General features: G+C 33.1%; 1 protein-coding gene and 1 pseudogene across 3 annotated transcripts in view; both read left to right on the top strand.

The window, feature by feature from the left end:
* The window catches only part of NKAIN2 (sodium/potassium transporting ATPase interacting 2), an 876,886-nt gene that overhangs the window by 220,757 nt on the left and 630,235 nt on the right, over positions 1-25,894 (top strand). The window lies entirely within an intron of this gene.
* LOC111738805 lies at positions 6,023-6,141 on the top strand (annotated as a pseudogene).

Genomic DNA, 25,894 nt, shown 5'->3' with positions numbered 1-25,894 from the left:
AATGCTGGCAGGTTGTCAGGGAAACAGGAATAATACAACCAAATGCATAGTTTTCTTGCAAAATGGTTTTAGCATTGCTACTTTGGATTGTCTAATGGCCGACCCGGAATTTCTAAAAGTAACATTAATGGAGAGAAATAAATTTTCTAGTTTAATTACATACACATACAACCCCCCATGATCCAAAGATTTTATACCTTTGGATCTTAGGCTGTAATCACACTAGAAGATGTGGTGTTCTCTGCATAAACTGTGGTGTTTCAATGACTTGGTGTTTACTCTTAGTACTAAATAGAATATCCTTCTTTCTTTGCCAGTCTAACTTACACATTCTTTAGGATTCTTAACATATTCATCTACTCTGTAAAACCTTCATGAGATCTCAATCTAGCCTAAAATCCTCTTTTCTGAATCTCTATAACAATTTTTTTTTGCATGCACTGAATTGCGAAAAACTCACCTTTTACTTAAGGTGCCAGTTGCAGAATCTAACTCCCAATGAGGAGTGACATAGGACTTGACCTATAATATTCAGTGTTTAATAGCCTAAGAATGATTTTATTCAGTGAGACCACAGTAGGTGACATCAGTTTGGAAAAACAAAGAAGCACATGCTGCTGTTTTTCAAATGCAGATATGATAAAGATTTAGATTAAGTCCTGCAAACATTTATTGGTACTATTGTGTGCTACTTTAGTTAGATGCTTTTAAATATATTACAGTGTTTTAAATCTCATAAAAACAAACACAATCAACCTTTGTTTAAAGAAGTGAAGTGTAATATTAAAATAGAATTGAATAAACATGTGGGCAAGCAGGGATTCTTTAAAATCTTCCGCAATCTCCCCATTAACTTAATCATTTAATAATTAACAGAAAATGACTAGTCAGTTATTTCTACAAAACTTGCTTTTGAGTTTTCATTGAGTCTTACTCAGCAGTTTTCATAATGTTGAATGCAAAGTTATGAGGATAGTGATGATGCATAAGACTTTTTATACTAGATTTCATGGATGATTTAAAGAATTTACAAAGATAATTTTGTCTCTGTGTACCAAATGTACTTTCTTTAGAAACTAATCTCATGTAAGATGGGATGCCAATTAAAGTATAACCCTGTTAGCCATCAAAACTGTTTGCTTTGGGGGATAGACAAATTCATACATATTATGTAGGATGCTTCTGGAGTGCATGAAATTATTCTTACATATTTCTTTCTCCTCAGAGCCCAGCTTTGTGCCTAGAGTAAATTAAGTGCTCGACAAATCTGTTCAACTGAACTAAACTGGAGGTCAACACTATTAGTACCTGAAATGGAAAAGAGCCACCTGCTTCATTTTAAGGATTGTTAACTGCACAGTGATTCTTGTGCTCTTTCTAGTCAGGTAGCTCTTACTTCTCAAGAAGGTTCTCTGGTGTGTATGGTGACAAGGCTGGCAGAGGGCTGGAGTGAAAAGGAAACAGCACTTTTAAAATTATTTTTAGGAAGAAAGCAAAAACTAAAGATGAAGCTGAAACATGGATGGGGGTCAGGGTAGGTAGATTTAAAGAAAGAATCAAAGACTGAAGAAACACAAATATAATACCAAATATTTAGGATTCTAGATGGCCAGTGTTACTATACTAATATGTATGTTTTAGTGTGACAAGAAATGACCAGGAAGTAATCTTTCCATTATAATCATTACTAATCTGTCTCTGATGTTGAGCTCATCTTTTAAAAAGTCTTTAGAAAAAAAAAAAAATCAATGATTATTTGCCTGTGGAGTTTTAGAAACTCATCTAATGAAAGTAATATCTTTTCATATATCTTTCCGGTTGTTGTTGTTGTTGTTGTTGTTGTCATTTTTACTATTTGATAAAAGTAAGTAAGCAGGTAGTTAGATAGATAACTCATTTGTATCAGAACATTAATTAAAAGCCTAAGGGGAAAGGCACTATTAAAATCAAGGGCAGGGACTACAAAGCAATGTAAAAACGATCAGGATTGCCATGTTAATATAATAGTAGAATTACAACATCTTTAACATCATTTGACTTTTTTCCAATTAAAAAAAGTAAACAATTTAAAAACAACATTCAAAGGCAAGATTTTTTTTCTATTTATCAATTCCTTCATTGTATTGTCATAGCTGCAAACCAGTGAAGGTTGAATAGCAATAGTACAACAATATTTCCTTTCAAGTAATGTCTTTTTGCCTAGTGCTCATTTTTGTATATAATACTTTATGTGTTGGTTTGTTCTCTAGAAAAAAAAATCAATAAAATGTCATTGATTAACAACACCCAGTCTACATGTTTTTGTAAAGTGAACCACTTTGCCTATTGCTGGTGTGATAGATACTCTTTAATACAATGCTGAGCCAAAGGAAAACAAACAAGTTTCTCTGTCTTTTAGCAAAAATGTAGAGAACGTAGAGGCAAGTGATTCACAATATAAAAAGTTAAAAAATTGAAAATCACTTGGTGCCTTAGCCATTTATGAGTATGCAGGAGTAGCATGTTGTCTGGTTCTCAGAGACTTGGAAAAAGACGAAGATTAGTGTTCTATTATGCAGAGTTAAATGTGTTGCATTAATGCCTTAAAATAACTTGGATGATGATGCAAAAACCTGTTCTGTGTTTAAATATCTGTTAGAACATATCTCAGTAAAGATTATTTTGCCCTTCTTGTATTAGTTGTAACACTTAAAAATATTTAAAATAAATTAGCCACATACAAGTAGGTGAAAGAAAGCCAACGATTGTGTTTTAAGTGACTTCTTATTCAGAGTCCTTGGGCATCAATTGTATCACGGTTATCAATGTACTTTCTAACTAGCATCCAGTGTAAAATAATCTGAGAATTGGTTAACAAAAATTAAATCACATTTGGGATATTAAAGGAAAATTAATGAACAAATTGTTGATGGGTGATTCCATTCCCCCTAAGAGAACATCCCACCAAAAGAAAGAAAGCCCTTTGTATTATTTAGAGCCTGCTCTGTAACACTGTTGGGAATTTGGTTGGGTCATGAATGCTGGCAGGTTGTCAGGGAAACAGGAATAATACAACCGAATGCATAGTTTTCTTGCAAAATGGTTTTTAGCATTGCTACTTTGGATTGTCTAATGGCCGACCCGGAATTTCTAAAAGTAACATTAATGGAGAGAAATAAATTTTCTAGTTTAATTACATACACCTCTCTGTTGATATAATAGGAATAAAATATTTCTTTAGGTATAGAGTGTTATGCTTATAAGCTAAAAGGAAAATATTTTTTCACAACGAAAGTTTGAAATTTGTGTTTTGATAACTAACAGCATTTGCTATTTATTCATTTTTGAGAATGGTATTACTGACACATTATCATGTAGTGATTATATTTTTTTAGTAGTTGATTGAGAGTTGGTATTAAAAGTCAGCAACATTCACATTCTCATGACCCTTTTTCTACTCACTACTGTTTAGAACGAGGCCTTGGAGAATCTATGTCCAATGTATTTTCTCTGAGAAAAGCTGACTTCCTGATAGCTTGATTGGACCCCCAATAGTAACCACAAATATGTGAAGATAGACATCTAATAATTCTTTATCACAGATACTTATAATGATTCAAATCTATAGAAATGCAAAAAGGGAAAGAAATTGAGCCTCTCCTGCAAGAGACTAATGAAACCTGAAGTGTAAAAGAGCTGTCAAATCGTTGTTCATAAATTAGGGTTTGATCTTTCCAAAACAAAACCAGTAATTGGACCATAATTAAATATTTAAATTATGGGTACGAGAGCATTGCACATGAGCTAAGAAAGCCGTGGCATTAAATTATAGTGCATTTTGCGGACATAGCAAATTTATCTTAAAGAATACCTTTTTTCCTCAGCTTTGCTTAAGCAAACCACCTTTAATATCCTTTAATACTTTTAGAATAAAAATATTATCTTCATCTTATCCTGGACTTTAGGATCCTGCATCAGCTCCCCTCAAAATCATCCCCAGTTGTTCTCTAGTTTCCCAGTGGTGCCTTATTTCTTCAGATATGTGATGTTCTTTCCTAGCTATGTCACCCAATGTGTGTTTTGGTGCAAGTTACTTCATCTTTATGTCTCTCTGTCTTGTCTGTGACTTGGTCTAAATAATAGTGGTTGATACACAAAAATGCTTAATAACTACTAGCCAGTGTTTTTTATTATCATTCCCGACTGTGATTGAATCATGCTGCTTCTACCCAAAATGTCTCACATTCCACTCACCATCATTAAAACCCTGCCATGTTTTGAAGTAATAGTAGAACACTTTTATTTACTATTGTATATGAGAAATTCAAGACACCATCACTGTAGTTTAGTACTGCTTGTGAGTTGGAAATGATGTGTGGAGTTCCCTTGTGATAGCAGAAAGGGCAGGCCAAGTGTCCCAAAGGAATTTGTTGATCAGGAGTAAAGATAACAAGGATGGAAAATAACAAGGATGCTAGAAATGTGTTTTGAAAAGTTTGCCACTATGATAAGTTAAAAATGGTTTAGAATTACTAGGTATTAAAAGAATAAATAATGGATATCGTCTCCTAAAGACTGATATCACGTGGATACTATGTAATTAGGAATTTTCTGTTATACCACAGCACACCTGTTATATCCATAATATTATTGATCTGATAGCTGGATCTTCAGATAGGAAATCTTTTAGAGTATTGATTTGGGGGACATGATCTCAATTTTACCTATTTTTCTGTTTACAAACTTGTATGGCTTTTGACTTATGTATTTTGGTTTGATATAAAATATATTTTTGTATATTTTGTATATAATACAAATATTTTCCTGTTATACTGAGCTTATTATATTTTCACTTGTTTTCCTCTCTCTCCCCTTTGCTGAAGATTGAGACTGTAATCCCACTTACTTGCCATTCCCACTGCAACTTCTCTGAAGTCTACTACAAATATTTTTATACTGTGTTTATTTAAAAGTGAAAACGGTGCCCTTACATGAAGCCTGAGGGGATAGTTTCTTTAGAAAGAAGGACTTTTCCACCTCCCTTTTCACTCTGAATGTAACAGATCCTCATCTGTTATTGAGGGATCTAAATGAACAGTTCATCAGCTAATCTCTCTCACATATCTATTTTGGTTCCTTTACAAACAAAATGTTTTATAGTCCCAACAACAGTAAAAGAAATTCCTGACCTTGCCTATTTTTTACAGATTGGAAAGTTAAACTATACCCCATAGCAATCAGGCGTCAGAATCATCTCTACTTTAAAAGTGTGTATGTGGTTTTTTTAAACTGCTAATGAAAGCATTACAAAGATTAGCTTTTGAAGTGGCAAGCAGCTTTCATTTATTTTCCTTCTGGTATTCCCTCTGCCTCCAGCTAAAATTTAGAACCTTAAAAATGTTCCTCTTCGTTGCTAAATTCAGTTGATGTTCTATCAAAGTGAATTTGGATTATCAAAGCCTAGTTCTTATCTTGCAGCTCAGTATTCCTGAGAGAACACTAGTCAGGTTAGAATTGACAAGGCTGTGTATCTGATATTTTCAAACTAGAATGTGCTCCTTTCTGTACTGCCGGCCCACCTACCTGCATTGGTTAACTCTTTCTCCTGATGTCATGTAGGGAGGTGGGCACTCATGCTGTGATGATAAAGGAGGCAGTGTCCACTAGCAAAAGGCAAAAGAGCAGCTCCATCCATTAATACAATCCGAGAGGGTCACACAGAAATTACTAGCAGGGAGAGACACATGATGGCATACGTAAATTGATAAAATTTACTTTTTATTTTTACTTTAATTTTTTGCTTTGTTGTATTATTACCTAAACAAGGAGGCTTAACTTTTTGGTTCCTTTAATGACTTCTGATGTGAAAAAAATTGGACACTAATCATAAATTAGCACCATTGAAATTTATTTTTATATTATTTCCCAGATGTCATTTTTTCTTGGAGTCCTCATAGGTATTGTCTTCTGAAAACCTGGGTCATTTTGGATTTCCTAGCAGTTGTCACCTAAAAAATTTGAACACATTAAATTTAATCGTAGAATCTATGGCCATGCCACACTGAACATGCCCGATCTTGTCTGATCTCAGAAGCTAAGTAGGGTCGGGCCTGGTTAGTACTTGGATGGGAGACCACCTAGGAATACCAGGTGCTGTAGGCATTTAAAAAAAAAAAAATTAATCCTAGAAAGAAATCAGATTATCAATATTATCTCCTGTGTGCACCAAATAACACCTCGAGGCACATTTGGAAACTGCATAATCTTTGTGGCTTTGTTGATCCTTGGGTGTTACATTATTATAACATTATCCAATGTCTAGGCTTTGGAATTCTGTAACTGTCTGGGATTATAAAATGGGCAAATTTCCTTAGAACGATGAGCGCAAAAGTCAACAATTTAAGTCTGAAATAGAATGGTGTAGAAGACAGTGAAGCACTTAGCAAGAACTCTGTGTTCACTGACCTTGGTAATATATAAAAGGTTCATGATTGTGCAGAAAGTACAAGGTACAGCAGGATCAAATGGATGTGCTTTAAAGCAGAGCTGTTTTGTAAAAGTCAGGGTCATGTGATTTCCCTGAGTTCTCTGGTAAGGCCTGAGCCTTGGATGAGTTTATCTCCTGAAAGGACAAGAATCATGTGCTTCCTTGAATTGAGGACAGTGAAAATGGGGTTTAAGAAAACCTTTCTCTTTGCAATCTTGAAATCGACCAAGCTGACCACAAATTTCATGTTAATTTAGGTGAGGCTGAAATATGGTGTGTAATTTAGTGAGATGGCTCACAATTCAGCTAATATGAAACACTTAGTCTTCACTTGGTTGCTGCTTATTGTGGATTCCAGCTTCCACCTGGTACTGACCAAGAGACTTAAATTTCGTACTCTCAAAAGGAAATATAAGACCTAAGAAGGACTATATCTAAATTTTGGCATATTTAATAACTTAAATTTTGTACTATATGATTTGATGTAAAAATACAAGAAATCACTAGTAGACATAGAATCCTAACTTTTAGCAGAATATATTGATAATGAATTTTCTACTCTCCCTCTTATCCCTTCCCTGAACCTCTCTTTTTCTTCTCAAACACACACATCACTTCCTATGAATTTAGTTTATAGTTCCTATATTATAACCAGCTCAGATAAAAATAAATTCAAAAGCAATTACTATGATACATAACTTTAATGAAATATACCCAAGTAGTTTCATTTTAATGGGTAGGTATATAAGTTCTTGGGAGCTTTATTTAGGACTGTGTACACTGATAATTTCTAGTTTCATCAAAAGCAAATTAATAGAAAGGTTCAATATTTTATTAGCTGCTGCACTTAGAATCAAGGGTGTTTATTCAGCAGTGTCTTCCCTCCCTCAGATCTCTGACAACTCTGACAATTTTAAATGACGTCTCCTTTCAGACAAATTTTCATGTTCATGGGTAATAGTTGGGAACATTTTTATTCTCATATATATTCTGTATTCCTCATGCAAAAAGGATATTCTTTCATAAGTTTTTTTGAACATCTGTTAAAACAGTTTTAAAATATTAATTGATGCATGCTTATTTTAAAAATACAAAAAGATTGCTAAATATTACCAATAAAAAATTTTAAAAAATTTGAAATACCAGCACATTGAGAAAACTCTATACATAAGCCAATATGTAGATTCTGTTGCAGCACAGGATCATACTGTTTTAAATATTGTGTATATGTATGCTCTTACTTAATGTATGATAGGGCAAGTAGCCCTTAGCAATCTTCTATTTCAAATATCAAGACTAATTTGAGTATTTTTGAAATTACAAAATAAACAATATTTGTTCGATTCCTGGGAATGTATTATACCAGAATGTATTATATATTCATATATGTATGTGTGTATATATATTTATATTATATATATATTTATAATATTGAATTTGGTCATTCATTGACTCAATTATTCTTTTACATCTTCATATGGACTAGATGCATTCTTTTCTTAAGGTAATCTTATATATTTTATGTTTTTGGTTGCTGTCATTAATGGATAATTTTTTTGTTTTTGCCTATACTTAGTTATGTACCTATTTATCTAATTACTCTATTTTGAGTGCCTTCCAGAAATTGAGCATTTAAGTATAGAGAAGAGGCAATTCTTCTCTTTAGTTTAGGAAATTGATTGCTTTTTGTTAATTGTAAAATCTGCCCTTTAGTGAAATTATATCTTTGTAAAAATAAGCTTTTGGCTGTTTCTCTTTGGCTTTATATTTACCTACACTCAACACTTTCTACAAAAAAAGACATGAATTTCTCTTTTTTTTAATATCTTTCTTTCTTTCTTTCTTTTTATTGCCTAATTGCAATGAATGACTAAAGTTACCCAAATGACTATAATATTAGTGAATATCTTTACTTTAATAAGAATGTTTTCTATTATTAAATTTCATGACTCAGCTTTTGTTTTGAGACACACTCATATGGACATCTCCGTTCTTACCCTCCCCGCCAAAACATATACACATAGCACAACTATATGCTTATGATCTGGATCCAGTATCGATTTGTTCTTACATTATAAGGGTTTGTTTTTCTTTTTGTCAGGAGCTCGCTGGGGGCTAACCTATTAATACATGTCATTTATTAACATATTTCCTAATGAGGAGTTGTCCTTAAATTTTAAAAAGAAACCTCACTTGATAACACTTTATTATTCTTTTAACATGTTGTGATTATATTTGCTAATTTATTTATGAATTTTATTAATATCTATAACTGATTTCTTTACAGTTTTCTAGTTCCTTACGCTCTGTTTTTATATTTATTCTACATTCCTTCTGCTTTCCTGAGGTTCATTTTTAATTCCTATGTTGAATACATTGTAGTTATTTAAATTCTTATTTGTTTAATAAATGTGTATAAGGCTATGAACTTTCTTCTGTATATTACTTTACTCACATCTCATAGGTTTTTGTATTATAGTATTTTCTTGTTTTCCATTTTGCCAGAACTATCTTAGATGTAATTTTTATTTTGCAAACATTTTGTTTTTGTTGTTATTGCTTTTGTTGTTTCTTGATTCTCCTCCTCCTCTTCTTCCCCATCCCCTTATTCCCCCTAGTATTTATTATTATTATTGTATTAGCATAAACTTACCGAGTTTCATATTCTGTTCTAAGTCTTTCCTTGATGATATCATTGGATGCTCATCAGACAATTATGATGTGGTTGTTTTTAGATAGAGACTCTGGGACTACCTATATGACATTTGTGGCTAAATATGTGGCTCTGTCTAGGCTAAGCTTCCTAGGTTTAAATCTTTAAAGCCATTTTACCAGCAACAAGTTACTTAACATCTTTGATATTAGTGTTCTCATCCCTAAAAAATGATGAAAGCAGTACTTATTTTAAGGAGATGAAAATTAAATGATATGATGCAAGTAAGTAATTACCATAGAAACTATTAGCCATTACTACTGCTACTGCTGCTACTATTATCATTATTGTGTATTTGACCAAGGTCCAGAGTCAATGAGTGACACAGAGGACCACAACCTGATTCCAATGTACAAAATCTTACATTCGATGTTGTACCATTACTACTAGAAACCATTCCCAGCTTGCTATTTTGTGTACTCTTATTCATTGGATAGTTCACAGATTGGGTAGAGAATTTGTAATTGTGCATTAGCAAGTCCACGTTTCAGGAAGTCATGTGAATATATTTTGATTGAGCTATTGTTATAAGAATATCCTCTATTTTATTATTATAATATCTATTGTGTCTCCTTTATGCTTTTAAAGATAATTTTCTGCATATTGCCTCATACTATTGTAAGGACACTGCTGTCTTAATGGGTATAGAAACTGAAATAATAAAGGAGACTTCTGCCTTTTTATACTGTGTAGGATAAGCAGAAATCTTGAAAACTTCAGGCCAAATTGAGTTTGTTCAAACTAAATGCAAATACTTACATTTTGTTAATTTTATCCTATTGACATTCTTTTGGATTTGTTATTCGACATTTTAGCATTGCTTTCCTGCTTTGAAATACAAACATTATTTCAAATAAATTAGTCTCATACCAACTAAAATGAAGTAAGATTTTATTACAATTCAGAGATTGAAAATCCCTATATATGTGACTTCAGTTTGTTCATTTTACTGTTTGCTATCAAATATTTACACTGAACAATAAAAATAACATTTTCACTGCTATTAATAAAGAAGAAATGTTGTCTCTCATATGTATACACAGTATGAATGAAAAGGGAAAGAAAATAACTTGTGAATATATTCACTTTCACAGTCTTTCAAATTGGGGTAAAGATAAAGATAAATTATTTAAAAATTATTTTTAAAAAATCGGTTAATTTTTAATTTAATTAATAGGTTTTCATCGATAGGATTCCCCTAATGACTAATTCCTTTTCTGAAAAATGACTTTTTTTTGTTGTTGTTGGTTAAATTACTTGCAAGAATAAATAAGGTATCCATGCCATTCCTCACTTGGACAAACTGAAAAAATATATTCTTGTTACTTCTCAATTTTAAATAAACTGAAATAAATGAATGGACTTCTTTGCTTTCTCCATCAGAATGATGTTTGGCAATCCCACAACAATAATGAGAGGAATTGGTTTTGATGACATTGGGCTTACTTCTAGAAAGGAAGCCTTCGATTTAAATTGCAGCTAAAAGATAGTGGGCTAGTGTGTTTGTTAAATTAACAAAAGAGCAAGTACTTCACTTGTCCCCCATTTTATTCCTGTGTCCTTTTTTGTTTTATGTGCTCAGTAGCATAGGAGTCGCTGCTCACCTGGTTGTTGGCCACAGTGTTTGAAGCCAGAAAAGAAAAAAGCATGTTTAGAGAAACTTACAAGGATGTCACTTGGCAGAGGTATTGATACTACTCCTGACTGGGCATATGGTTTCTAAATCTCTAGAGGATATTACAACAGAACTGCATTAATGGGTGGCTTGTCAGTACCTGATCGGGGCTCCAAAACATCACTGCATTAACTAGAAAATATAAACCCAGTTAACTCATATTTCTCCATCCTATTCCTTACATAACTTGGTGTATTTAAATTGGTTTCAATATTCAATTCACTTGTCGTGGGGAAAAAAATCCATAACCATACAAAAATCAATATTCACTTCACTCACGGTGGGGGGAAAAATCCATAATCATACAAAAATCAGTAATGCTCGTATATACTAAGAACACATTTTCTGAAAGACAAATAAATTGATTCCATTTATAATAGTATCAAAACAATAAAATACCTAGGAATAAATTTAACTAAGCAGGTGAAAAATGTCTACTCTGAAAACTAGAAGGTTTTGTTGAAAGAAATCGAAGAAGACACAAATAAATGGAAAGGCATGCTGTATTCATTGATTTGAAGAATTAATTTTGTTAAAATGTGAATATTTCCAAAAGCCAAATTCAAGATTACAATGGCATTTTTAAAGAAGTAGGTAAAAACACCCCTAAAATTTATATGGAACCATGGAAGACCACATATAGCCACAGAAATCCTGAGAAAGAAGAACAGACAGGAGTCATCATACTTCCTGATTTTAAATTACACTATAATGCTATAGTCATCAAAACAATATGGTACTGTTATAAAAACAGACAAATAGACCAATGGATCAGAAATGAGAGCCCAGAAATAAACCCAAACATATATGGTCAACTGATATTTGACAAGGGAGCGAAGAATGCTCAATGGAGAAAAGACAATCTTTTCAATAAATGGTGCTTAGATATTGAATATTCAAATGTAAAAGAATAAAACTAGACCCATATCTTAAACCACTCATAAAAACAAACTCAGAATGGATTAAAGACTTAAATATATGGCCTAAAACCATGAAATTCCTAGAAGAAAACATAGGAATAAAGCTCCTTGATGTAGGTCTTGGCAATGATTTTTTAGGTATGACACTTAAACCACAGGCAACAAAATAAAAAAATAAATAATTAGTACTCCATCAAACTAAAAAGCTCCTGCACAGCAAAAGAAACCACCAATAAAGTGAAAAGACAACCTATAGAATGAGAAGGAAACATTTGCAAACCCTATATCTGATAAGGGGTTAATATCTAATATCTATAAAGAACTCATACTACTCAGTAGCATAAAATCAAATAACTCAATTAAAAAATGGGCAAAAGACCTGGATAGACATTTCTCCAAAGGAGATATAGAAAGGGACAAAGATACAAGAAAAGATGCTTAACATCACTAGTCACTAGGGAAATGCAAATTAAAACCACAGTGAGATCTCACCTTATTCCTGTTAGAATGGTCATCACCAAAAAGACAAGAGGTAACAAATGCTGGAATGGATGTATAGAAAAAGGATCGCTTGTGTACTGTTCATGAGATTGTAAACTGATATAGCCATATGGAAAACAGTATGGAGGGTCCTCAAAAAGTTAAAAATAGAACTACCATCTGATCCAGCAATTCCACTTCTGGGAATATACCAAAGGAAATGACAAAACCAACTTGAAAAGATATCTGCATCTCTATGTTCATAGAAGCATTGTTTACAATAGCCAAGATATAGAAGCAACCTAAGTGTGCATTAGTGGTTGAATGAATAAAGAAGTTCTGGCATGCACAAGGAAATCCTGCCATTTGCGATAGCATAGCTAGAATCTGAAGACATTATTCCAAATGAAATAAGACAGAGAAAGACAAATACTGTATGATCTTACTTATATGTGAAATCTAAACAAAATGAGTAAAAACATAGTAAAGAGACCAGATTTGTGGTTACCAGAGGTGAAGGTTGGGAGGAGTGGAAATTGGAGGAAGGTGGTCAAAATGTGCAAACTATCATCTATAAGATAAATAAGTACTAGGAATGTACAACATGGTGACTGTAGCTAACACAGATGTAAGATATATAGGAAAGTTGTTGAGAGTAAATAGAGTTCTCATAACAAGGAATTTTGTTTCTTTTTTTAATTTTTGTTATTGTGTCTACATGAAGTGGATGTTAGTTAGCTAAACCTATTGTGATAATTATTTCACAATATATGTAAATCAAACCATCATGCTGTATGCCTTAAACTTATATGTTGATGTATCTCAATTATTTCTCAATAAAAATGGAAGGAAATGAATAAATGGAAAAAAAAAAAGTGTCGGAGAAGAAAAAGGCCACCCCAGGAAATGGCAAAAATAGCTCAGATGATTTCGTAAAATATGAAATTAATTGATTTGCTGTATCTAATATCAAGTTTTGCTATTAAGGTATAATACTTAAAATTATGCAGTATTGCTGCAGGGGCTGAAAAACAGATGAATGAAAAGAGATGGAAAGCCAAGAAATGTAACAACACATATATTAGATTTAGTACATGACAAAATATTATTTAAAATAGGAGAAAAGGGAATAAAGTAGTCAATAAATCTTATTGGAATAAAAAAAAAATATTCACAGAGCTATCTTTGAAGAGTACATTCACTCCCTGTCCATTTTGCAAATTTTCTGTTGCCACTATAGGCCTTGCACTAATTCTGAGACCAGAAAACCCACAGGAAGCTGAAATTGGTAGTTTTAGCTCACAGAAATCTTGTGCATACTGTACAGCTAGTTAACAGAATAAATTGTATACTCAATTTTCTAAATTTTTAAACTTTTATGACACTTGAGAATCAGAATAAATTTAAAATTGAAATACTTAGAGTGTCCAGGTAGAAGCTAGAAAAACCTATATTTCGAAAAAGATTTTGCAGTCATATCCATGCAAATTAGCCTTTTCTTCTTGATACAATTTTTTCATAATCTGAATGAATGGAAAATGCCTGTGAAATGAAGTTAACTCCAAACAGAATGACTTGCTTTAATGTATTTAGTGCATGTAATAATTTCCTTATTTTGATGGAGTATTAAACATTTTAATAGAAACATCTGTTTTTTCCCCATCCCTACTAAAATAGTAGGCAAATAGCTAAAGGATATTTATTGAAGGGGTGCTAATTTAGAAACCTTCCCAGCTGTCCAATATCTAAGTTCTACCCTATATGACAACTAATCTAAATTTTTAATTTTCTATAGATATCAAGGCTCTTTTAAGAAAGTTTAAAAAAATCCAATTTTGCTTATAAACTCACAATAAACAAAATGTCCTGTAGCCATTTGGCAGTGAAGATCCATTTGAGAATATTTAAAATGATACCTTTTTAAGCAGAACATGAGCATTAAAACAGAACTTGCTTAAACACCTGTCAGACCAAACAACCAGATGGTAGATGAGATCATATGTCTTTAGATTATAGCTTTTAAATATTATGGTGTTTGAAGAAGATTTTTAGCAGATTGTCTTACATTCCTTGAATGCTCAACTCAGACAAATGTATATGGAATATGTCAGATGTATAGGACATTGTATTGGGCACTGATTAGATAAGGAGGAATGTTCTTTGCTTGAAGACAGTGCATTTGGGGTGTTGTAAACTATGAATCATACACGTTATTAAACATTAACTTCCCTGGTGAGTAGATAGCCTATAGTTATTGCAAAAGGCAGGACGTAAAACTAGTTTCTGCTCATTATTATCGAGACAAGTATTCTAGATGTAAAACTCTTGTGGGTTGCCGTGCATAGTGGAAAGAAACCTGGATTGGCAGTCAAAACCTTGCTTTCCTTCTTTTATCTGCTACCTATGACCTTTAGCAAATTACTTAATATTTTTCAAATTTAGTATCTTACATTACAAAGGAAAAAGATAATACCTCTAGGGCTCCTTGTAAAACATTCAGATTCTGCTTAAAAAAAAAAAAAGTTATGACTACATTAACCAACGGGGTTGTAACTCCTCATTATTATATAGTAGGCTCTTACGAGATGGTCCTAGTATTTTTAAGGAGTCGCCATTTATGCTGAAATTAGTTTTAGATCCAAAGCAAAAGTAGTCATTTTCAACTGTAGCAAAGTTCTAAGGCTTATGTAAGAGCGTAGTAAAATTCCCCAAATATAAAAACTGTAGAAAATGTTTCCACCTACATCGGGTTAGGACTATTTTGAACTAATCTCTCATTGCTCTCCCTCAGAAAATGTTCAATTTACCTTGGAACCATCAGAAACTGCCTTTTAAAGTAGTTCTCTCTGCATTAATGGCTGCCAGTTGGATATGGACATTTATTTGAGTACAGGAACTGTGGGAGATTAGTCCTGAAGACCAGAAGTTCCCTGACTACTGGCCTCATTCATCTCATTTCTGTGTCTAATGCACATTTGCTGATTTCTTATATATGGCTGGGGTCCTAAGCCCCTTTAGGAGACACTCAGTGCTCTTTCCCCCTGCTCTGTGCATTTAACAAGGTGATTCGCCTAGATAAAATTTAAATGGCATTTTTTGACCTCCTACTTTTCAGGTCAATTGCTTTGGCAGAATACCTTTCTTCCAAGTGCTTATCAGTTATCTGTATTTTCTGCAACATCCTCAAATTATCATTGAAAGATGTTAAGGATGGAATTTTCTTACCTGCAAAGAGAAACAATATTGGAAGAACACTTTCTTTTAGTGTGTGGAGCAGAAGTTGAGTGCACATAATCACTGTAAAGAAAAGAAGTAAGTCTTTCACACTTTACTCCACACTTTGACCACCTAAAGCAGCCTATACTGGGTTCTCTGATTTTTCTGGAAGAGTAGAAGCTTTGCCTTTGTGCTTAGAATTATCCAGATGAGTTAATTTTGTAGACTCTTAAAAAAGCTATCTCTTCATTTATGAAGCTCTCTCTTTTATGGCACCATTCAGCTTTATATATAATTATTTCTTATAAATCAAAACAGTCCTGTTAGAATATACATATATTTTGTTACAATATATAATATATATTCTAGTGTATGTTTCTGATTCATTTTTTTTTTATTCTCTAGTTTCATCTCTTACATTTCATTGGAGCTAAATAAATATTGGTTGAGAGGTTGGTTGAATGAATGAAAGGATGCATGCCATATAAAAATTTAAGAACTTCTTGGTTTTATACTTACAGTTAATATCAAACACATCTATGAGGAGAGGAAATCTTTACATATGTAGTTATAAATATATAGTTTTTATTTTCTTGTTTAGAAAACATTTTTTTTCCTCCCTGGTATAAGAGATTTGTGAAATCCTCAAAATTAAGCACTTAATGCTCATCAAACAGAAAACAAAGACTGTAGCCTAGTAACCTTTGTTTGCATCAGAGAATTAGAAATGAGGCTAAGTGGTGATTCATGGAGATGGTGATTATGTGTTTCAGCTTATTCCAATGTATAAATGACATTTAAACCATGTTGTGTAATTTGAAATTGATATATTATGGTTTTAAAAGGTTATTAACAGTAATTCTTATCAATCTCTGACCCTTTCAGTAAATAACTAATGTTTAATCTAATAGCTTAATGATCTTTTGATATAGTATTAGAAACATGTATGAGTTTAAATTGAAGTGATTATGAAATTCACAAATTTTAAGAATTGGAACTATCTGAAAATTGAAACTTGTCTTTTGTGAATCTCTGGTTTAGCTATCAAGTATAAAATAAATTAATTAGCAGGCATTCTAATAATAACTACTCAGTTCAAGAGAGAGAGAACAATGTATTTTATAATATTTTTATGCAGGTTTTCAGGAATTTAGTTTCAATAATAGGTCCAATAAAACCTGATTTCAATTGTGGGCTTAAATCTATTGGAGTGAGTTATTACCTTAAAAACTAAACAGTCTTTTTACACACGTATGCAACATCCCGATACATAAATAATGTCATTATTTTTTTTAAGTGATTTAAAAGAAAAATGATCCGACCTAGTGTAAGTCAATCAGTTATCTGAGTTCTTGAGGAAAATGATACTATTTCACAGATTGTATTCCCAGAACACTATTGTTCCACCACAAAAAGATTCCATAATGAAACAAGTTTTGTAAAAAATACTGTTACAGCTAGTACTTGGAGGGTTGCAGTGCACATTAAATCATTTAACACTCTGAGAAGTTCTCCAGTAAAGAAACTTATTTAACTTTGCTTAACCCAGAGTTTCCCAAACTTTCTTGACCACATGACCCTTGATTCTGCATAAGCCCTTTTGACATTTTTTATTACAGTAGATTTCAGAGGAGGAGAGTTTGAATTAGGTGATAAAGAGCTGATCTTGCTTAGTTTATTCTACACATTTGGTAGAGAAAAAGTGCTCTTCAAGTATAAGAAGGGTGCTTTTTTTGTTTTAAAGACTGTTTTTAGAGTGATTTTGCAACAAAATTGAAAAAGTACAGAGATTTCTCAGATTCTCCTTGTCCCCTCTTCATATGCATAGCCCCCCCCACCCCGTTATCAACATTCCTCACCAGTGTGTACATTCATTACAACTGATGAGCCTACATTGACACATCATCATCATCCAAAGTCCATAGTTTATCTTCGTGTTCACTCTTGGTGTTGTGCCTTCTGTGGGTTTGGGCAAATGTATAATGCCACTCATCCATCATTATAGTATCATACATAGTATTCTCACTGCCCTAAAAAGAGTATTTTTTTATTTATCCTTGTGCCATGAACACAGCTTCTAAATCAAAAATATTTCATGGAAAGGGAGAGGGAAGAGAGGAAGAGAAAAGGAAGGAGGAAGAAATGGAGGTAAGGGTAATACATAGGTCAGGTAGTTAGTGAATCTCTCCATAGATTCACTAACTTATTATGATATGGCCCCTGGACTAGTAGCATGAGAAACACGGGAGATCTTGTTAAAAATGCAAAATACCAGACCTGCTGAATTACAACCTCTGTAAATGGTGCCCAGCAGGCTGAGTTTTAATCATTATACAGATGGTCCTAAAGGATGCTAAACGTTGGAGACCATTGACCCACAGGTGTAATGCTATGAGAAAATATTTGCTACATGAGCATGGAAATGCAGACTTTGAGCTCTCAAGTCTCTCTATGTGATGAGTTGGTTCTATAACCTATTTCTGTAGTTCTTGCTGAAAAACTGTCAAAAAGTAGAGTAGGATAGTTCTGTGGTATCTGTTATGATGACAGAGGGTATAGCAAGCTATTCAAAATGCCATCCCTGCTTTATAAAAACTCATTCTATATGTCAGAGATGACAGAGCTTATATGAGCAATCTTAGGTTTGGAGCAAAAGGCCACTACCTGTACTCCTTCCATTTCCTCATGAGATACTTTCTAGTTAACCCTTTACAATCTGATTACTATTATGGAAAACGTTTAGGTAAGTCCAGTTTGTGAGGTGGGAGGTCTTTGCATTTTCCTCATGACATACTTTTCATCTTGCAAGACTTTGACTGCACTGCTCAATATGGATTATCTCAGATCTCTGCCCTTTTCTAAAAACAGGCTGTATCTGCAACCAGTGACTATAAATATTACCTACCAATCCCATGTATTGGACTCATTGTTGATAGTCAATCTACAGTTGCTTTTCATATATCTGCAATAATGTAGAGAAAGTAAAATATTGAGTAGAAGAAAGTGGGGCAAAATTTACTCTGTAACTGTATAGTTGAAGAGCAAGTTGCATGATCTTAAGGAGGTAAGGGAGTTGTCATAGACTACACAGTATCACACCGAGGAAGACAGTATAGGAAATGAAGCTGCTTTTCTGGCTACCAGTCTGTGTTTTAAGAGGCTCTGCTGTAAATCCAGGCAATTCATTTTTCATCCACCCTTAAAGACTCTGAACGATACTAGCTCTGGTGCCCAAGATATTTTGGGTAAGGACCAATTTCTTCTTTAAGCAGAGAGCAGGAGCAGTGTGTGGAATACCCAGCTAATTTTTGGCACTGGATTTAACAACGATAAAGAGAGAATGAAGATCTTTGATCAGTCTGTTTCTTGGCATCCAGCAATATTTACCTTATTGCTACATAAATAAAGAAAGAGTGGCTTGCCTAAGATGTGGAGTTACTTCTTATTTTGATGGACCCCAAAACATCTTCCCCATTTTTCAGGATTCCAGAACTGTGAATCAATTCAAATACTAATTATGTCCAGCCGAACTTAACTTTGTGCTTTGGGTATACTTGAGGATTTTCAGAATGATACAGCCATGAGTATCATTATCAATTATATTGCTTTAGTCTTGAGTGTCCTTGATATTGTTGTAGGATTGGACATCAGACTTTCTGACGTATGTGGCTCAGTAGCTTCCAGCGTCCTCTTCTGCCCCTCCTTTCCCCATTGGAGCACTTTCACACCATACGTCTATGGATGCTTTCTTCTTGCTTCTGAAGGGGGATGTTTACCAAGATACTCAAAAGAATATTAGGCCACACTCTGTAGGAATCAAAATATTTTTGTGGCCTATCCTAAGTTCTTACTTTTGCCTCTTTTATTTTCATGAACAAACCTGACATTTGAATCACTTTTTTTCTAGACTTGAAGAAAATTTATTTTCTAGATGATACTTCCATTGTCTAGAGACATTCTTTTGCAGATGGCTTTCCAGTTTTCCTAGCAGCATTTATTAAAGAGGCTTTCCTTTCTCCACTGTATGTTTTTGGCTTTTTTGTCAAAAATTATTTGCCCATGTAAATATGAGTTTACTTGTAGACTCTCGATTCTGTTCCACTGGTCCGTTTGTCTGTTTTGCTGCCAATACCATGCCGTTTTGATTACTACCGCTTTGTAGTATAATTTGAAGTCGAGCAGAGTGATGCCTCCAGCCTCGTTTTTTTTTTCTCAGGATGGCTTTGGCAATTTGGGGTCTTTTGTGCTTCCATACAAATCTGATGCTTTTTTTGTTCTATTTCTTTAAAAAAATGCTGATGAGATTTTGATGGGGATTGCATTAAATCTGCATAATGCTTTAAGTAATATGGTCATTTTAACTATGTTGATTCTTCCAATCCAAGAACATGGAATATCTTTCCATTTCTTTGTATCTTCTTCGGTTTCTTTTAATAGGGTCTTGTGGTTTTCATTACATAGGTCCTTCACATGTTTTGTTAAATTTATTCTTAGATATTTTATTCTTTTTGTTGCAGTTGCAAAAGGAATCATTTTTTCCACTTCATTTTCTAACACTTCATTATTAGAGAATAGGAATGCTATGGATTTTTGAGCGTTGATTTTGTATCCAGAGACTTTACTGTGTTTGCTTATTGTTTCTAGTAGCGTTCTTTCTTGTAGAGTCTTTATGGTTTTCTATATAGAGAATCATGTCATCTGCAAATAGTAACAGTTTTACTGCTTTGTTTCCTATTTGGATGCTTTTTATATCTTTCTCTTGCCTGATTGCACTGGCTAAGACCTCTAATGTTATATTGAAGAACAGTGGCGATAGTGGACAGCCTTGAGTTGTTCCTTATCTTAGAGGGAAGGTTTTTAGTTTTTCACTATTAAGTCCAATGTTGGCTGAGAATTTGTAATATATGGCCTTCATTATGTTACTGTACTTTCCTTCTATACTGATTTTGTTAAGTGTTTTGATCATAATTGGATACTGTGTCTTGTTGAAGGCTTTTTCTGCATCTATTGACATGACCATATGATTCTTATTTTTTAATTGTTTATGCGGTGCATCACATTAATCGATTTGCATATGTTGAACCATCCCTGGGCTTCTGGGATGAAGCCCACTTGATTGTGGTGTATAATCTTTTTAATATGTTACTGTATTCGGTTTGCTAATATCTTATTTAGGATTTTTGCATCTGTGTTCATGAGAGATATTGGTCTGTAGTTTTCTTTTTTTTAGTTATCTTTACCAGGTTTTGATATCAGAGTAATAGTGGCCTTATAAAATGAGTTGGGAAGTATTGCCTCCACTTCGAGTTTTTGGAAGAGTTTGAGAATAGGTATTAAATCTTCTTTGAATGTTTGGTAGAATTCACTAGTGAAGCCATCTGGTCCTAGACTTTTACTTTTTGGTAGATTTTTGATGATCATTACAATTTCCATACTGCTTATCAGTCTATTTAGATTTTCCAGATCTTCTTGATTCAGTCTAGGAAAATTACATCTTTCTAAGTACTAGTCCATTTATAAGATCGTATAATTTTTAAAATCCACTTTATTATAGTTAATAATGATGTCTAAGTTGTCATAGCCTTGGGAATTTTTGAGTCAATTCTCTATATTATTTCATTTTTATAACTATAGAAATTCTAGAATTAAAATGAGAAAGAAGGACTTTTATATATAGCTCTTTTCATGTCATATGCTTGTTTGCACATGGCCTAACATAGTTTCTTGCATATAACAGGTGTGAAAAAATGAATACAAATGATTATGAAAAGTAGTAGAGCCTTATGCACTCTCAGCTGAAACCATGTGTAGAAACATTCCCCAATATATATCCTGAGATACAAGGGAGGCTCTGGAAGTTCCTGTGACCCTTCTGTGATTGTTCCAGATCTCCCCCAGTCATTTCAGAGCTCTATTTGGCCTCTGAAGAGTACCTGGAGACAATATCAATAGATGTAGCTACTTCATCTATCTATCCATCAAGGCTTTCATCCAGGCCTCATTCAGAATGTATTAACTACTATGCCAAACAATATGTTAATTGGGAACTGTAGACTAAAATGTTATCCTTGCCCCAGGGAATTTATAGTTTTGTGGAGCTTTCTTACCTTGCAACAGTCAGAGCACTAGAGGGAGTGTCTACAGAAGCAAAATATATAATCTTGCATTCAGTGAAGTTATTGAGGAGACCTTGGGTCCCATCCTCCAGTTGCATTATAAGCAGGGTCAGTATCTGTATCATTCTTTCCAAGTTTAATATACTCATTACATTACTGAGAAAGATTGGGTCAGCAGGTTCACTTCAGCCTGACTTGGGTTTCAGTAGTTACCTCGGAAAACTACCCTAGAAAGAGATTGGCAAATGAAGTTCATTTTGTGTTCCACAACCTGACTTTCCCAGTCAAAGGGTTTAACTAAGTTAAATTATGGTCATTTTGTGCCCTTGCCCTCAGCACAAAGAAGGCAAGCTAAATTTATTTATTTTTATAATCATCTTTATTTCTGAGTTTAAGTAGGGCTATTTAAATAATTATATCTAGTATTTCTTAAATATAATTCATTTTAAAGCATTTTAATTGTTCGTATATTTCTAAAGCTTGAGTATTTCAAATGATACAAAGTCTAAATGTTCAGACCAGGACTGTGTAAAATCAATTGTACCTACTGAATCAATGAGAGGTTTAGGAATTAAGATCTTTAAATACTTATTCTTTTGTCCATTTGCTGGGGTCAAGAGAAATACATAAGTCAAAATAACTAAGATATCAAGGAAATGCCTTTGAAATAATCCATTTTATCAGGTTAAATTTATAGCACGTAATATTGTGAATAGAAATCCATTTTATTTTACAAGCTATTTAAATTAAAGTGAATTCCTGCGGCTAAAGGCTTGGTTTTCTATTCATTTGAACAGATAATATTTTAATGATAGTCATGGTGAACTTTATAGACATTTTTTTTTTTTTGTCTTCCTAAACACCCCTCAGAGCCTCTCTGCATGCATTAGGATTAATTAGATAATGTCTCCCAGGTGCTTAGAGCTTTTTGGAGAAAGGAAACGAAGTGTTGTGTTAAAATGATTATTACTGACTTCAAAGACAGCTATGTGAGAGTTCAGAAAGAACAATTTTTATTAATAGCAACTCAATGCCATTGAGTTGTAGCATTGTATGATGTTACAAATGGTCATTCTGTTAACAGGTCAGTCACACTTCTTTTCTTCCTCGAGTAGATATCTTGGGGAAGAAACTAGGTGTTATGATACCAAGATACGGGTTGGGATACAATGAATGGGACCAAAATTATTTGATCAAAATGGTTAAGTTAATGTAGGAAAATGAAATGATTTTAGCTTTGGCCTCCCTGGAAGCACTGGTTTAATGGTACCTAATAAAAGGCCAAAAGCAGATAAAACTTATAGAATTTAGCTTCTTACAAGGCATAGGGGAAGTGGTATCACTAAAAGAAGAATCTTAAAGCAATCCAAGGCGGCACATGACAATAAGTTACCCCCAACTCCTGACTGCTTGTGGTGAATGTGAGGTGGGAGCAGACTACCAGACTAGGTGGTAGATTGTAGTCTGTATATCTTTAGGTACATTCAAAATTTGGCAATAATAACCATTAATTTAAATAATAATTTTCTTTGTATATTACTTTGAATTTTATAGAATTTTTACACATATTATTTGATACTCATAACAGCTCTGTGAGGTGGATACTATTATGCTCACTTTAAAGATGAAGATACTGTTGAATTGTACACCTGAAACTTGCTGGATTTGTTAACCAGTGTCACCATAAAAAAAAAAAAAAGACGAAGAATGTGAGGCTAAAGTATTTTAATGATTTTCTAGATATATGTAATCTGTAAGAGACACAGATAGGTTTGGAACCCTAATTTTCTAATTCTAGTTGAGTGCTCATTCTAATACACAATTACAGGATAGTAGGTCATGATTGTGTAAGCTAGCACAAATAGTAATGTGAGGCTATGGAACTAAATAGTTGATTTAGTGACACAGTTATGTTTATTATGTGTTTATCTTTACTACTTTCTTTTTGGTAGCAGTCCCCATACCTTGAGTTTATAAGAAATTTTTACTTTCCTAATGTAATTCAACTACCTTTGAGATATACCGACTCAGTAGTACCCCACTATTTTATTATGCAGCTCATTCATAGAAAAAAAAAACTATAAATTTATTGTGTTAACATTTTATTTTGAAAGTACTGTTGTGGGAATTGTTTAATTACATTTGTCACATGTCCTAACTGAATTACATGTCTTCCCTAGGTAGAAGATGAAGTCAAGTTCTCTTTGAGGTGACTATTAAGTTTGCAATTCCTTTTCAATTAAAAAAAATATATAGTTTTCCCCCGTCATGTATTTTTAGATGCTAAATCTTTTAAACATCTGATGTATATTGATAATGGATAAAATGAAGTGGTATATTCTCATTTGCACAGTTTAATTTGTTTGAATATTTTGCCCTTTAGATCAGGAAGTGTTATAAGAAAAAAGACCTTTCCTTACAAATAAAGAGGTGTTCAAAAAGAGTAAACAGAATAAAGTTTCACGAAGAAAATAATATGCACAAAGAAACCTATGTCGTGGATGTTTACTTCATTATTGTCTGTAACAGTGAAATGTTAACACTCTGTGACCATCGGTTAGTGAATGAACGGAGAAAACATGGCAAAATCACATAAAATAAGATGCAATTGTAAAAGGGATTCATGACATTCAAATTTTATCAATTTGCATGGATATTATATAAGTTTTAGTAAAAATAGTTTTCGTAAGAACACATAGACTCTTATATTCTGTGGTTTCAAAGGTATATATATATATATATATACCTTTTATATATATATATATATATATAAAACAAACCTACAAACACACACAAAAAATACACAAAACAAGAACATGTGTTTTTCATAGGTAGATATAAGTACACAAAGAAGGGGGTTTGGGGAAGACATATATTCAATACATAAAGTAACTCTCCATGGAATGTGGAATTAAAGATGGAGAGGTAAAAGAAACACAAAAATGCTCTATATTTTAGTATATGATGATACTGTGTCACTAATCGAGGTTTATACTTGATTGAATCAGTACACTCCTGTGAACATAATTTGCAGGTAGTACTCAAAATCTAAAAATTAGTATTTGATTTGTACAGGAAGGGTTTGTCTATGTAACCTCACCATATTAATAACAGCTTGGATAATAATTTTTATCTTATTTTTAAACAACAGGACTTAATTAGTCATGAGTCATGGGTGTATTGCTCTCAGAAGAAAGGGTTAGAATTACATGCTAATACTTTTTGCCTACCTCCCATAAGATTACTTTATTTGTGATGTCTGAAGTCAGATGACATAAATCCAGTCCTTTTGCAAGCATTTCATAAGTGTGAGAAAGCATGTCCTACCAAGAAAACAATGCCAAGGAGCATGGACTTCACACACACACACACACACACACACACACACACACACACACACACGTATATTTTTAAGCATTTTCCTTGATTGCTTTTTTTAAGGATTCTGTTGGAAAGCAAAAGTCCTTGGAGAGCAGATACTAAATTTATATAGGATTATTATTAAATGACTAACCAAAAGAAATTATAATCATTGATAAAGGACAGCCTAATACAAAGGTTACAAAAATTTAAAAAATCATATTAATAAAATACTTTTACCCCCAAATACCAAAAAAAAATAAGCTTTACAAGATAAACTATACAAAAATGATAAGCTATTAGTATGCAGGACTGTAACAGATGGCATAATATGGTAAGTGCCCCAAATTATCCACCAAAAAGTATTTAGAAGCATTCAAAGAATGGTAAAGACCATTTTTAGTTAACAAGAAGATGAGAAAAATCAGGGAAAAAAGTCTTATAATAGAAAGCTTGTGTGAGATAGGCCTTTCCATATGGGGCTTAAATCCATTGATACATCTCTGATTCCAATGATCTGTATGTGGGAATAGAAAAAAGTAAGCAAGCGAAGACTCAATTAGAATGGAAGCAAACTGAAAAGAAAGAAGAGTAGAAAGAAGGATGGAGGAAAAGGGAGAAGGATGTAAGGCAGGTGGACAAAGGAGGAAGGAGAGAAGGAAGTAAGGGAGATGGAGAGAGGAGGAAGGAGAGATAGGAAGAGTGGGAGAACTTGAATGAATGAAGTGGGGATATGAGCAAAAAAATTAACTTCTTAAGTGTAACACCTGGGGCACTGCCCAACATGTATATGACATACAGTAAGTAGGCAAAAATGCCAAACCAGAGGAAAAAGCTTAAAATGTGGGGTGGATTAATGACTGAAAGCAAGAGACCAAATATTTTAGTCATACATTTTTTCTTTTTCTCTGACATCAACATTTTATTGGCCATCAAACATCATCTTTC

The sequence above is a fragment of the Pteropus vampyrus genome, unplaced genomic scaffold (assembly GCF_000151845.1).
Source record: "Pteropus vampyrus isolate Shadow unplaced genomic scaffold, Pvam_2.0 Scaffold43, whole genome shotgun sequence".
In the NCBI taxonomy this organism is placed as follows: domain Eukaryota; kingdom Metazoa; phylum Chordata; class Mammalia; order Chiroptera; family Pteropodidae; genus Pteropus; species Pteropus vampyrus.
Note: the sequence above shows the minus strand (reverse complement) of the source record. Positions and strands in the feature narration are given on the sequence as shown.